Source organism: Protopterus annectens, chromosome 8.part0 (assembly GCF_019279795.1).
Source record: "Protopterus annectens isolate FY-2018-M chromosome 8.part0, PAN1.0, whole genome shotgun sequence".
NCBI lineage: Eukaryota > Metazoa > Chordata > Ceratodontiformes > Protopteridae > Protopterus > Protopterus annectens.
The window spans coordinates 1,548,112,627-1,548,128,856 of record NC_056741.1 but is presented as its reverse complement, the minus strand read 5'-3'; the positions used below and the strand labels follow the sequence as shown (position 1 = coordinate 1,548,128,856).

General features: G+C 39.1%; 1 protein-coding gene across 1 annotated transcript in view; it reads left to right on the top strand.

Annotated features, from left to right (window-relative positions):
- LOC122808510 overlaps positions 1 to 16,230 on the top strand; it is an 873,313-nt gene that overhangs the window by 690,143 nt on the left and 166,940 nt on the right. The gene's annotated exons all lie outside the window — the stretch shown is intronic.

Sequence of the window (16,230 nt, the reverse complement as noted above, 5' to 3'; positions counted from 1 at the left end):
ACACTGACTAGCATTTATATATATGAAATTTATTAAAAAGAACTTTCATCTTCTAATTAACCCACATCAGTCACCTAGTTACCATTTCTGCTAGGGCTTCTTCTTTCATTCTAATTTAGAAAAATAATTAAAAATTGACAGCGAAAGATCATGCTAAACTGACATTTCAGGAATACTTGGCAGCATATTTATTTTAGGGAGTTTATGTGAACTGTTCAAACTGAAGGTATGCTGGGGCTGTATTAATTCTTCTACAGAAATGCTCTTGAACTGATTGCTATAAGTTAATAAAACTTAACAAATTAACAATTAATCTGTACACTCTTTGTTATTTCTTTGTATAATTTCTATTTTTTTTTCTTTCTTTTTTGCATTCTTTCTTTCCTTCAGATAGCCCCATCTCCCGTTCTTTTCCTTTAGTCATTTCTAATTTTAATGTATCACATTTGTCAGCATTGTAGAGGTATCTTGTTTATCAGTATGAGATTATTTAGATTTATTTTTGTTTACAGAAAGGGAAACACATGGGTGAGTTAACATTACTCTAATGGATGTAGGATTATATTATTACAGAAAACGACTGTGTGGGGCAGGAAGCCCTGAGCAGGAGACTAGCATAAAGTGTAAATAAATAAGTTAATGTAAAAGCAAGTCTTAAAAACAAGGATCAGTAAACTAGCAAAGAAACTCTTAATAATCCAGGAAGTACATTACATTACATGTACATTAGTTTTAACTGGAAAAAGAAGGCAAGTAGTCTTTCTAGTGTCCCCTATTTATGTAGCAAGGCTCTGTCAGTTGCCCCTCCATCTTTTTACCCACCACCCATCATAGGTAGTTTTGAATGTGTCTATGGCTTTGCAGTTCTTTCAGAAACTTTTTTCTCACTTCCTTTTCCTTCATTACCTTTGTTAGCTTGGTGGGCTTTCTTTGCACCATCTTTGCTATCTTGATACGTCCCTCCTTTTTGGACAACAGAAATAATCACAATACTTGACTTGCAGTAACTTTGATAGGGTGGAACAAAAGAGACAGCTGCCCTGGGCATAATGTACTGGTGGGTGGGGGCAACTAGCCAATGCTGATGGGTCTTCAGTGCAGTGCATTACCTGCATTTATATGCCAGTATTGTATTTGTGGAAAGAACTCAGGTGCTTAGCACTCTATGTGTAGCACAAGCTGTAGAAACAGATTGCCACATTGTTGCAAGCAGCTTGCTACAGCTTAAAAAGAAATGATTATTTTTATTTTCTAGATTTGAGGTGCATAGTGCTCTATGCATTGCATAAACATTTCTCAAATAGAGGACCCACATCATATTAGATTTTGGGAGGATGCCAGATCAGGGCAAGGCAGTGGGCAGCATGATAGCTAGCTACTCCTCTGTCTAGTGATGACCTGACTAGAGATCCACAAAGGTTTATACTTAAGTCAAGTAGAGAACTTGCCAGTTTGGTAGAGCAGCTGGCTGAATTGTCACCCTCCCCTCTCATATTATCCCATATTGAAGGCAGAAGCTTGGGGCCTCCTTATCCCCCGTTATGTTTCCCCCTTTGCTTTTCTGGGCCTCTTGGTTATTGTAGGTGAATGCGAGGTGCTTAAGACTGTACAGGAGCTATCATAGTAACAAAGGGGACAGTGGGTTATTCCACTTGGCTTGGGGCCAGACAAACAGGCTGGTAAGGGCAATGTGTTATGTTTTCTGACAAAGGGCTGTCCAGACCTCTGATTATGAATAAGATGTATGACATTATTACTGGTCAGTTGTCAGTGCTGTTACTGATTCGCTGTTATGAAGTGCATTATTATAAATAAAGTGGTAGCATTGGTTATACAAGTAACTGTGTCTTTATAAGGGGTGGCTAAAGTGGACAGACTGAAGCTGTTTTGACAAAATTCTGTACTTAGCACTAGCCTTTCGTATACTGTCATACAGGAAGAGGTTAGACTGGGTCTACTATCACCTATCACTGTCTAGTGGACCTAGACATGTTAGAGTTGCATACTTGGATTACCCTTCTCTCACATGGTGTGCAGTCATGGCATAGCTCAGTAATCATAGTTTGTAAACAGATTTTTTTATTTTTATTTTATTTTATTTTACTTATATTTTTTGCAGGGAATCTGTGGTCCCACATCCCTACTGTGGTCTTTCCCTTTCCTCTGCAGTAGTTCAACAATGTAGATAGCATTAATTTACACTGGACACAGAACACCATATTAGGAGGTGGAAGGTTGAGAACTATGCATATGACATTGGGAGGAGATGTTCGACTACCCTAATCCTTACTATGCATACCACTTTTTGCAAAATCAAAGACTAATCATGTCAGATTGCAAATCAACTTGAATAAAGCTTGCAGAGTTATGTTCAGCCTCATAACAAGGAACAATCTTTAATCCACCTTGTTAAACATAGGCTGATTGTTGCACTGTTGTCTTGCACACTTCTCTACAAAGCCTTTCAGCGTTTACATGATACTCAAACTCATCACTTAGAAAATGTAATGTTCTGCATTATACCGAGTGAAAGTAAGCATCTTCAGTTTTTAGTCTGAAACACTGTATTCATTTTCACTTCCTGGTACCAGTGTACTGCCTCCTTTATATTCCTTTTCAGCAGGCACAGAAAGTACCCAAAAGCTCAGGCACAATGTAGGATTTGTGGGGTTTTATGTAAATCTAACTTCCATATATAGCTGCACTCTCTTTAGTATTCAAATTTGTCTCCAGAATAAGTAGCAGATCAGCTATGATTAGTTGGTCCTCCAGTCCTGGCCTAGTCATTTGCCTATTTAGCAACTGTTGATAAGTACTTAAATCCTTGTCTGATAGTGTGGACTGTCAATGCCTTTCTGCTGAGGTGGTGCATATTTTTCTTCATTCTTGCAACTTACCAAAAACAGATTCATATGTTTCTCTGTCAGTATTGACATAGTGCAGTATTGCATAAGTATTTCATTTATTTTATCATGAGCTTATTTTATTAGCAGGTTTAATTATGTTATTTTATTTTATTTGAATTTTTATTACTGGGAGAGAGCTCTGCTCATATAATGAGCACTTGCACGCTCATCCCAGGTTATAATAGCAAAGTAACAACAATAAAATGAACAATAATATTCAAAAATATGAAGCAGATAATGCATATGTATCACTACATAAAAACAATAAATATGTACAAAGAAATGTTGAAGTGTAGTGATGTTCTGAAGAAGAAACAGATAGCAGTGCATTCATCGGGGTTTGAGGTCACAGCATTATAGCCATGTAGAGGAAAACAAGTTTATATGAACTGACAAAAATTAGTACATACTTATGGTGTCAGAAAGTTATGTGTTACAGTGGAGAGCAGAAAGGAAAAATTAAAGAACGTTTTTTAACTTGTGGGGCAGTTTATATGTATCTTGGCTTTTGCATTTGTTTTGGTTAATTAGAAACTTTTTTGAATTCTGGCCTGAGCTTGGAGTAGCTTGAGTAGAAGGTGAGTTAGCATGGGACTGATTACTACAGTTTAGGTGCAAGTGCAGAGTAGTTATCTATGGTCATCACAATGCAGTTTTGTGGCAGGGGGTTGGAGTGAAGGGCCACCACTTGAATGGTTTCTCAGGCTGTAGGTTGAGGTGACTGCAATTTTCAGAGAAGGAGGAGGTGGAGTGTCTTGGAGGACTAGCTTGTAGAGTAGGGAGCCAACCAGAAGGCTGGCTCTAGTTTTTACAGGGAGGTAGTTAGTTTTACCTAGTATGTGCTAGTGGCAACCATGCTCAGCAGAGTTAGTGATGAAAGAGCAGTTTTTTGTTTGAGATGGTTGCAAATAGAAGAAGTTCATCTTTAAATTGAGTGAGTTGGACAGCTTTATCTATGACTATTCTGGAGGAGCTGAGAGAAAATATGAGACTGTGTAGACTCAAAATAGGAGGACGTTGACTTTAGCTCTTCGTTTTTGAAAGTGTTGAGGGATTAGTCGAATCATATACACATGCACCTAAAAGAGGTGGTAGCTTCAATGGGAGTTTTATCAATATCAAAGGTGTTGAGAATGTTTTCTTAGTACCAAGGAGCTTAAACTTGGTTTTCATTGTGTTTACAAGTAGGTTCGTGTTGATAAGCCATTTGTTTAGAAGCAGAAGGTCATCTTGTAGTTGTTTGAATAAGCTGATGTGAGGGGTTAGCTCTATAGAGAACTGGAGTGTGTAACAGGAGATGATAGTGGGCATAAATCCATGGGTAATTTATTTATACAAATAGAGAAAAGAAGCGAGATGAGGATTGAACCCTGACAAGCACTTCAGTATATGTAAGTGGAATTGGATAGGGACACTATAGGATCTGTTAACCCAAAAGTTTCTGAATCATAAAGTGGTCTCCATTTTTGAGATGGATGTTTGAGTAGTATTGAGTGACAAATGTTATGTCAGTATATGTAAACTAACTTCTAAATTATCTACATTCTAGCTGAAAAAGGCCTAATTAGTTCAAGCAATGTTTTCCAAATCTACATAATAAATGGGGTGGTTAGTGGAGACCAGTTGATCAAATGATTCATGGTGTTTAGTGGCCCTCACTTCATAATGTTATAGTTTGTTCAGTCATGTACTGATTATTACTGACTGACCGAGTAAATGCTTAATGACATTCAGGAACTCCAGACTCAACAAAACTGTAAAAGTAACTTATAAATTTATCTCAGCTCTCAACTGCTATGATTTATAAATAGTATTATGACTTTGGTCCTCAGATTTACCCTTGCTCTTCCTATATTTACTGATGTTCCTCATAAGACCAAACCTGTGTATGATTACATACCTTAATAAATAAATAAAGTAAGCCTATGGAAAGATTCCCTATCTCTAGCTATACAGGGATTTGTATATGAAGACCTTCTATTGAGAAATACAAAAAAGTGCTCCTCTTTTTGACCTTCTGTTGTAATTTGTAAATGCCAGTGCTATGGTTTCTAATACTCAGATGTTGAGAGGTATGTATATAGCTGTTTTTAAATATTTAAAATCTTTTGAATCTTTTAAACCCTAAACTTCCTGTCTTCCTCACTTCCCTACCTTCCTACCTGCTATTATACATTTTAGCACGGTCATATTCAACTTACATAAACAAATTCCTTGTTCTCAAACTTTCCTCCTCTTCTTCTCCTCCCCTCAACTTTTTTTCTCTCTACATCAGACAATACAACCTACTAACAACTACTACCTTCTAAAACTAACAGGCAATCAGCTAATTTGACAAGATAACCAATATAACAACAGCTACTATACTAGAAAATACATATTATCAATGTAAATCATCTTGACTTCATACTATTGTTTAAATGTCTTACCTAATCTGCATACAATATTGTTGTTGCTTAATGTTATTGCATTTATTATTTGTTGTAAATTAATGTTTGATTTACTGTATCTTTTTTATAAACATTTTGTGTTGTTTTAAAGGGTTACAAAGCTTTTTTCCCCGGGCCTCCATTGAAAAAGAGCTCAGTTCCCAGTCGGACTTCACTTGTAAACAAATGTAAAATAAAAATAAATACCTATATTCTATTCATTTTTTCACATTTACTGGGTTACTTTCTTCAGAACTATACATTTTTTATAGGTACCTTCAATTCAAACCTCATGTAGCTATTAGGTTTCAGAACTGTGAAAAAAAATTGAGCCTACATTGTATCAATGTTTCTGTAGACATTTCAAATTTAATCTGCCTTGAAATTTCTCCCTGTACAGCACTACTGAAAAAATAACATAAGTACTAAAGTGTCTGTATTTTCCATCTTGGACTGTGTTCTTGTGCTGCACAGCTTGTGTATAAACTTTGCCAAGCTTGGTGACAATTCTTTCATTATATTTGGATGAAAAACAGTTCATATGAATTTCATAACAATTTAGATGAGTTTGGAATTGTGGTTACTACATTTGGACGTGTTTTGGTTCTTTATTAAAAGATTTACAGTTTGCAGCTGTGATCTATTGACTTTAGGAAATGCCTGATTTGTATAACAATTAATTTCTATTCTGAAACTGACAATATTTGCAGTGATGTGTATTTAGAAAAAAAAATGGAAACCATAGCACAGTAATATTAAACGCAAACTGAAATATTGATGAATATTTAAAATCCTATGTGACAGTGTAGGTTTTCAGTACATCTGCTGGCAGGTACTTCCTCTATTTTCTTAAGTTAATAAGTTCATAGTTAAATACTAGGCTATCAGTCTGCAGAATATTGTAAGCCTAGCCAATAAGCAGAGGTCAGAATCAGAACTTGTATCTGTGAAATAAAAATGACCTTAGCCATTATACCAACTCCTCCCCTTCATTTATTTGTTTATTAGATAACAGGACTGATGTCAAGTATAAACCCTTTATGGCTACTACCTGGGTCATGTGACATGAAAATATAATCATGATTGGATAATACAACATGAAGCAGTTAAAAACAAGCTTTGTGCTTTTAGCATATACAAAGGAACAAAGCAAGACAGTAATAAACCAGAACACAAGAACTAAAATCATTACAATTCTTAAACACAACTAGATCAGTTCATTTAAGATCCCTTGTTTATTTAAGTATGGAGTAGGAGGGAAAGAAAGTAAATAAGGAAAGAGAAGAAGGATAGAAAATTTATAGAAGTAGTGACAATAGTCACTTATTTAATCATCCAAGTGTAGTAAGAGATTAACAGAATGAAGAGAAAGCGATGATTTTTAAGCCATATGCAATATGCACAATACAGACTTAAACAATGTGTGGGAAATAGCAGCAGTATGTGAAAGGAAAGAAGAGAAAACAGAAAGATAGGTATGCTATGCATATTGTGTACAAGATTAGCTTACTCAACATTCATGATTATGAATTTCCAAGATGAACATGTCCTAAATGTGTTGTTTTTCTGCCATTACTACTAGGCTCTGACTGGTGCAATGTTGTGAAAGCACTTCCGTTTTGCAACCTTAGCTTCCTTTATTAACAGAAAGGCACAGTGTAGAATTATTGCTACAGTTATTTGAGAAAACATGGATGGATGGTATGCGATCCAATGACAATATGAGGATGCATTGTAGTAGTTCTGTGTTTATGTTACTGACTGCAGCTCTTCTGAACTCAATGCTGTAATTAGCACTGTTCTAACTGTACTGTTATTAAGGTTAAATAATATTACATTGTTGCACCTAGTTGCTTTTGCATTGTTCTTCACTACTGACAATATCTAGATAATTCTGTGGTGTTGCCACTTACTTATACCGGGAAGACAGAAACCAAATTGCAGTGCATGGAGTGCTGAGAGTATGCTTCAAAACTGGAAAAAAGGTAAACGTTTTACAGACTACTGTAGCACAACACCCATCTGTAATAGCACTTTCAAAGTTGTGTAACAAAACTTACAAACCATTTGAGTGCTGTGATGGTCTGTTGTAAGATTTTGCTTTCATCCCTAGATATCTGTCCTCTTACATCCACTGACATTTACAGACTTTCGTCTGTATGTAACATGTTTAAATTAAGGCAGTATTTAAAAAGTACCACTGATTATTTTCCCTACTTCTTCTCTGTGCAAAGGCACTCACTATGTGCTTTACAAGCTTATAAAACTGGTGAATTCAGCTTTTTTGTTTTTGTTTTTTTAATAGGTAGTGCACGGAGCAGATAAAACCCCTTGCACTACAAAGTGCTATGATCACTCTTGAGATTAATTTCTTAGCATCATTGTCTCAAAAACTTAATAATGTGGTTATGATTTCAGACCTGCTCCATGAACTTCAAATAACTATGTTCAGGTCTTTCAAATCATACCCCATGAAGTTTTGTGCTTTCAATATGGATGCCTATCATCACCTCTTGAAATTTGCTCTCAAGACAATTTCTTGTCATCCATGTCATGAACACATAACGTCCTGGTTATGATCAAAGACCAGATCATTTTCTTCTTCTAGCTTTTCCCGGTTAGCGGTCACCACAGCAGATCACCTGTCTGCTCATGATTGGCAGTGGAGTTTTACAGTGTCAAGTTGCCAGCCTGGTGCCCAACCTTCCACAGAAGGCACACACACACACATGCCTAGTGCCAATTTAGAGTATCCAGTCAACCTACAGCATGTCTTTGGGACGAAACCCACATGACCACAAGGAGGACATGCAGACTCTGCACAGAAGGCACCCCAGCCAAGGACTGAACCGGAAAACCACTTGCTGTGAGGCAGCAATGTTAACCACTGTACCACTGTGGCCACCCAATGAAAGACCAGATCATAATCCTCTTTAACTTATTATCTCAGTTACTGATTAGACTTAATGATCACTGGTGTTGTTGCATTTCTGCAAAGTTAGTCATCTGAAGTTACTGCTCTGTAAGTACTGCACTAGACAGAACTGCATTACCTGATAGGCTTTTGCTACTAGGCTAACTTCTAATACTGCATGGAAACTATTTGCTTTAAATTTACTGCTGTTAGAACTATTCATTTAGACTAACTAGCTAATGCCCTGCAGTTACTGTACCTGGATCCATTAGTTTAAGCTGTTAGTTAATGATTTCTGCTACTAGTTAGGCACAGATCAAGTTTGCCTACTGATTAAAGCCATCCAATTTAAATTCTTCTTATATATTTCTGTTTCACACCCACACATGCATACACAGAGACACACACACACACACACACACACACACACACACACACATAAATGCACTTGTAAATATTACAGTAGCCATATTTCATATTTTTGCATGCTTTAACAATATGCCATATTATCACCTTTTTCTATCCAATCCATTATCACTTTCTGTACTATACCAAGAGTAAGTTATTGAACTGAATTCTCAGACTCCTTTATCTGCACTGGTCATTAAGGAGTTTAATTCAACTTTTGCCCCTTCTGTAGACAGGATGTTTGTCTTTTTGGCTTTTCCCGTTTAGGGGTTGGCACAGCGGAACTCCAGTCTGCTAATGATTGGCAGTAGATATTTATGGTGCCGAGTTGCCAGCCCGACGCCCAACCTTCTGCGAAGGCATGCCCATTCACACATGTCTTTCAGAGACCACTCGACTGTGGGGAGGACATGCAGACTCCACACAGAAGGCACTCCAGCTGAGAATCGAACAGGAGAACCTCTTGCTGTGAAACAACAACACTACCACTGTACCACTGCAGCTCGCTTGATAGTACTAAATATTTTGTGGCAGTCTAGCAACTGCCTCATATTTACCAAAACTATTTATTGCTTCCTGATTGTGATTCCGTATGTGAGTGGTGTAAGTAGTTATTAAACATGGAGGACATCTTTTACCTCATAACACACATACATGGGTATATACACACACACACACACACACACACACACACACACACACACACACACACACACACACACACACACACACACACACATAAACACAGACTAGACAACACCTCCAGCTTATGACAGAGCAGACCAACTTATTCTGAAACTAACATGGAGATCTTTCACCTCATAACACACACACACACACACACACACACACACACACACACACACACACACACACACACACACACACACACGAGTGCACACACACACACACACACACACACACACATATATATGCACTTGTAAATATTACAGTAGCCATATTTCATATTTTTGTATCCTTCAGCAATATCCCATATTATTACATTTTTCTATCCAATCCATTATCACTATCTGTACAATACCAAGAGTAAGTTTTTGAACTGAGTTCTCAGACTCCTTCATCTGCACTGGTCATTATGGAGTTTAATTCAGCTTTTGCCCCTTCTGTAGACAGGATGATAGTAATAAATATTTTGAGGCAGTGTAGCAACTGCCTCATGCTTACCAAAACTACTTATTGCTTCCTGATGATGATTCAGTATGTGAGTAGTGTAAGTAGTTATTAAACGTGGAGGACATCTTTCACCTCATAACACACATACATGGGTACACACACATACACACACACACACACACACACACACACACACACACACACACACACACACGTATACACTTATGCACACACACATACACACAGATCAGACAACACCTACAGCTTATCACAGAGCAGACCAACTTATTCTGAAACGAACTTGGAGGACGTCTTTCACCTCATAACACACACACTCACACAAGCACACAGGCACACACGCACACACTCACACAAGCACACAGGCACACACGCACACACACGCACACACACACACACACACACACACACACACACACACACACACACACACACACACACACACACACACACACACACACACACACACACACACACACACATGCATACACTTATGCACACACGCACACACACATACACACAGATCAGACAACACCTGCAGCTTATCACAGAGCAGACCAACTTATTCTGAAACTAACATGGAGGACATCTTTCACCTCATGATACACACACACACACACACACACACACACACACACACACACACACACACACACACACACACACAGACACATCAGAGAGCACCTCCAGCTTATCAAAAAGCAGACCAACTTACGCTAAAATTTACATGGAGGACATCTTTCACCTCATAACATATTCAGAATGCACAACACACACACACACACACACACACACACACACACACACACACACACACACACACACACACACACACACACACACACACACACACACACATCAAACAGCACCTCCAGCTTATCACAGAGCAGACCGACTTATTCTGAAACTAAGATATGCTGCCATTACTTGGCCCTTACTTCACACAGCAGCACATCCATCTTCACCCTGCACACTGACAGCCAGAACATATACCTCAAAGAGCAACTGGGGTACAGACTTTAAGTTCCTAAATCCTATTGGCACTGCATCTATCCCCAGTAATATTTTTATAACAGGTGATTCTATTGTCAGGTATACCAACACAACACTCAGCTGGCTGGATATGAATAGAGCTGGCTGTTTTTCCAGATTCAGGATCCAGGATGTAATAAGCAATCTTAAACCCTCTGTCCTGACAAGTACAATTGTGAACTGATAGTGGCCGTTGTGGGGGTGAATGACCTTAGGCTATCTACCCAGATGGCCAGCTGAATGCTATGACTTAGTTTAGTGGTATATATAGTGGTATATGTAGTGGTAGTTATATATCGTAATATATAGCAAATAAACAGTGGACCAAGATACATTGAAATACTGGAGTGACAGCGATAACACTTTGAGATAAAAAAGAATAAGAACACTTTAAGATAAGAAAGAATAAAAAATAGAAGAACAAAAGCTGAGTCAGTCATGTATATGTTATTCTATAACGTAGTTTTCAAAAATGAAAAGTGCTTCACTTAATACAATATAAGGTTGATGTCGTATACTATTACATGATTTTATTTTAGGGGAGGTGGCATATAATAAGATAGTGTACATACTACAGTGAAAAAAGACACTATTATTAGACACAGGTGATAGTGTTTGCCTTATGTGAATAACATCTTAGGTATACCATTATGTGTAAGATACACATGTTGCCAAAAAGTCTGTATAATTTGTGTAAGTAGTTTAGCCTGGGTTGGAACAGGTATATATCCATGAGCTAGCTAAATGGAATTTGAGAAGGTTTTTGAAGTTGGCTTTGTTGACTGTAGTTCTTACATTAAGGGGTATAGCATTCCAGATTTTTGCAATGTAATTGGAGTATAGGGAGTTGACTGAGCTATTTTTAATTCTGGTAACCTCCATCATTATCATCATCATCTTCTTTTGGCTGTTCCCGTTAGGGGTCGCCACAGCACATCATCTGTTTCCATTTCTTCCTGTCCTCTGCATCATGCTCTTTCACACCAACTGTCTGCATGTCCTCTCTCACCACATCCATAAACCTTACTTAGGCCTTCCTCTTTTCCTCTTACCTGGCAGCTCCATCCTTAGTATCTTTTTCCCAATATACCCAGCATCCCTCCTCAGCACATGTCCAAACCAATGCAATCTTGCCTCTCTTGCTTTGTCTCCAAACTATCCAACCTGCTGACCCTCTAATATACTGATTCCTAATCCTGTCTATCCTAGTCACATCCAGTGCAAATCTTAACATCTTTAACTCTGCCACATCCAGCTGTGACTCCTGCCTTTTTGCCAATGCCACCGTCTCCAACCCGTATAACATAGCTGGTCTCACTGCCCTCTAGTAGACCTTCCCTTTCACTCTTACTGGTACCCGTCTGTCACAAATCACTCCTGACATTCTTCTCCACCCATTCCACCCTGCCTGTACTCTCTTCTTCACCTCTCTTCCACACTCACCATTACTCTGAACTGTTGATCCCAAGTACTTAAACTCATCCATCTTTACCAACTCTACTCCCTGCATCCTCACCATTCCTCTACCCTCCCTCTCATTTACCCACATATATTCTGTCTTAGCCCTGCTAACCTTCATTCCTCTCCTCTCTAGAGCATATCTCCACCTCTCCAGGGTCTCCTCAACCTGGTCCCTACTCTCACTACAGATCACAATGTCATCTGCAAACATTATAGCCCACGAGGCCTCCTGTCTGATCTCATCTGTCAACCTGTCCATCACCACTGCAAATAAGAAAGGGCTCAGAGCTGATCCTTGATGTAATCCAACCTCCACCATAAATGTATTTGTCACTCCCACCACAGTCTTCACCACTGTCACACTACCCTCGTACATATCCTGTACCACTCTTACATACCTCTCTGCCACTCCCGACTTCCTCATACAATACCACAACTCTTCTCTAGGCACTCTGTCATATGCTTTCTCTAAGTCCACAAAGAGACACTGCAACTCCTTCTGACCTTCTCTGTATTTCTCCAACACCACTCTCAGAGCAAACAATGCATATTTAGTGCTCTTTCTTGGTATAAAACCATACTGCTGATCACTAATCATCACTTCCCTTCTTAACCTAGCTTCCACTGCTCTTTCTCATAACTTCAAGCAGTGACTGATCAAATGTATCCCTCTGTAGTTACTGCAGCTCTGCACATCACCCTTATTCTTAAAGATAGGTACCAAAACACCTTTTTCCACTCATCAGGCATCCTCTGACTTTCCAAAATTTCATTAAACAATCTGGATAAAAATTCCACTGCCATTTCTCCTAAGCACCTCCATGCTTCCATTGGTATGTCATCTGGGCCAACAGCCTTTCCATTCTTCATCCTCTTCATAGCTGTCCTTACTTCCTCCTTGCTAATCTGTTTCACTTCCTGATTCACTATCCCCACATCATCCAACCTTCTCTCTCTTTCATTCTCTTCATTCATCAGCCCCTCAAAGTACTCTTTCTATTTACTCAACACACTCTCCTCGCTTGTGAGTACGTTTACCTCACTATCCTTTATCACCCTTACCTGCTGCACATCTTTTCCAGCTCTGTCCCTCTGTCTAGCCAATTGGTACAGGTCATTTTCTCCCTCTTTAGTGTCCAATCTCTCATACAACTCTCCATACGCCTTATCCTTAGCATTCACCACCTCTCTCTTTGCCATGCACCTCATCTCCTTATACTCATGTCTACTTTTTTCATCTCTTTGACAATCCCACTTCTTCTTCGCCAGCCTCTTCCTCTATATACTCTCCTGTACTTCCTCATTCCACCAACAGGTCTCCTTGTCCTCCTTCCTCTGTCCAGATGTCACACCAAGCACCTTTCTAGCAGTCTCCCTTACTAGCTCTGCTGTAGTTACCCAGCTATTCGGTAACTCTTCACTGCCTCCCAGTGCCTGTTTTAACTCTTCCCTGAACTCCACCTCACAATCACACTTTTTTAACTTCCACCATTTAATCCTTGGCACTGCTTTCACACTCCTCCTCTTCTTGATCACCAACGTCATCCTACAGACCACCATTCTATGCTGCTTAACTACACTTTCCCCTATCACCACTTTACAGTCTCCAATCTACTTCAGACTGGCCCTGCTACATAGGATATAATCCACCTGTGTGCATCTTCCTCCACTCTTGTACATTACCCTATGCTCCTCCCACTTCTTAAAATATGTATTCACCACAGCCATGTCCATCCTTTTCGCAAAATCCACAATCATTTGAACTTCTGCATTCCTCTCAACACCATACCTACTCATCACTTTCTCATCCCCTCCATTCACTTCACCAACATTCCCATTGAAGTCCGCTCCAATCACTAGTCTCTCACCCTTGGGTACTCACCACCACTTCATCCAACTCACTCCAAAATTTTCTTTCTCATCCATCGCACACCCAATTTGTGGAGCATATGCACTAACAACATTCATCATTACACCATCAATTTCAAGCTTCATAAACATCACTCTATCAGACACTCTCTTCACCTCCAAAATACTCTTGGCATACTGTTCCTTTAGGATAACCCCTATCCCATTTCTCCTGCCATCCACACCATGATAGAACAATTTGAACCCACCTCCTATGCACCTGGCCTTACTTCCCTTCCATCTGGTCTCTTACACGCACAGTATATTAACCTTCCTTCTCTCCATCATATCAGCTAGCTCACTCCCTATAACAGTCATACTGCCAACATTCAAAGTTCCTACCCTCATTACCACACTCCTAACATTCCTCCTCTCTTCTGCCTTTGGGCATGCCCCCCCCCCTTCTCCTTCGGCCAACAGTAGCCCAATTTCTGCCGGCACCTTGTTGGCTAACAGTACTGGTGGCAGTCGTTGTTAACCCGGGCCTTGACTGATCTGGTATGGAAATATGAAATGTTGTCCGCATAAGTAATTTGGCTGAGGTTTTACGCTGGATGCCCATCCTGATGCAACCCTCCCCATTTATCCAGGCTTGAGACCGGCACAAAGAAATGCACTGGCTTGTGCATCCCCAGTGGCTGGGCTAATTCTGGTAACATCCACTAGTGATTTATTACTGGATCATAATAGGCGTTTACTTGAGTATTGATTTAATAGGCCTTGTACAGCTGTTTTTTTTTTTCATGCTGGTAAACTATTTGATGGGCCTTAGTAATTTGGTTAAGGGTGAGCAGGTTGGGTAGTTCTAGTCAAGATAGTTGTTTAAAGGCCTGGCAGTGATGAGGCCAATGGCTGAATCAGTTGCAAACTTTGCTATTTTGTTGTAAGTCAGATTTGTTGAGATTAATGAATATGGGGGACACATAGAGAAGTGTGGAGACTAGGTGAGTTCTGTCAATAATGGTTTTAATATTGTTGAAAAGGTATTTTTTTTCCATCTGTATAGAGTTCCAAGATTTTTGTGAACTTTTTATTGTTTGAGCAATATGTAGGTTGAACTTCATGTTTTGATCTATTATAACACCTAGAAGTTTGGTTTGGGGGACTGGTGTATTGTGTGGTTTTATTGCTTGAAATTATTTTGAATGAAGGGATTGGATCTTTGGCTTTTGTGGATGAAATAGCATCAGCTTGGTGTTGTTTGGGTTGAGTATGAGTTTTGAATCTGATATCCAGGTCTCCACTGCAGTAAAGAATTCTTAAGTTATTTTTGAAGTTCTTGGAGGGTTGGGGCGGACCAGATTAGGGTTGAATCATCTGCATATTGGACCAAAGTAGCATGTAGGGTGGCAGTATGAAGGTTGTTGGTGATTAAATTGAAGAGAAGGGGACCAAGGAAAGACCCTTGTGGAACTCCTAAAGAAACAGGTAGAAGAGGAGATAGGCTATTTTGCCATTTTACAGCTTGTCTGGGATCTGATAAGTAGTCCTGGAATTATGCAAGAGTGGAGTAGCTTAGATTTAGGTGAGGTAGTACAGTTAAGAATTTGTTATGAGAGACAGCATCAAAAGTTTTAGAGAGGTCTAGAAAGATAGAAGATACAAGGTTGCCTTCATTTTGGTGTTGATTAATAGCGTTAGTGAAGCTAATAAGGGCTGTGGTAGTTCTGTGATTATGATGGAATCCATGCTGAGTATTAGCTACAAGCTTGTTGGATAAGAGATGGTTTAGGATTTCAGTATGCATGTACTTTTCAAGAATTTTTGATAAAGGTGATAGGATAGCAATGGGCCAGTAATATGATAGTTCAGTTAAGTTTCCGCCTTTGTGCAATTATATTACATGTGATATTTTTCAGAGACCAGAGTTATGTTGGTCAGAGATGGAGCAATTGATTTGCAAAAGAGTGGGTATGGTATGGCTTCAGCTGTGATTTAGAGGTATTCAGCAGGCAGTCTGTCTGCTGCAAGGGTTGTGGGTTTAAGTTCATTAAGATATTTATATATAGTACTTGTTTGG